The sequence below is a fragment of the Myotis davidii genome, unplaced genomic scaffold (assembly GCF_000327345.1).
Source record: "Myotis davidii unplaced genomic scaffold, ASM32734v1 scaffold592, whole genome shotgun sequence".
NCBI lineage: Eukaryota > Metazoa > Chordata > Mammalia > Chiroptera > Vespertilionidae > Myotis > Myotis davidii.
In genome coordinates, this window is record NW_006284844.1 from 1,196,321 (window position 1) to 1,196,638 (window position 318).

Here is a 318-nt window from a genome sequence, read left to right on the forward strand (position 1 = left end):
CAGCTGGGCGGCTGGAAACACGGCCGGGTCTGGGGAGTGGGCTGGTGACCTCATGGCCTGAGCTGCCAGTGGACGCAGAGGTGACGGTGAGGACGGAATTGCCACCGAGGAGGAAGGCAGGAGGAGGGCGTGGGCTCGGTGCTGGGCAAGGTCACCCCAGCACCTGGGCTCCTAAGCCTCACCTCCTCTTAAAGGGACAGGCCTCCCGCTGGAAACCCCTCCCAGGGACCTGGCTCCGCGTGCCCTGCGGGCGCCTTAGGCTTCCCCTGCTGTGTGTGCGAGGCTGGCCTTGCCCCACAGGCCCCGTCCTGGAAGCTG

General features: G+C 68.2%; 1 long non-coding RNA gene across 1 annotated transcript in view; it reads left to right on the top strand.

The window, feature by feature from the left end:
- The window catches only part of LOC102757944, a 3,750-nt gene that overhangs the window by 2,881 nt on the left and 551 nt on the right, over positions 1–318 (top strand). The window lies entirely within an intron of this gene.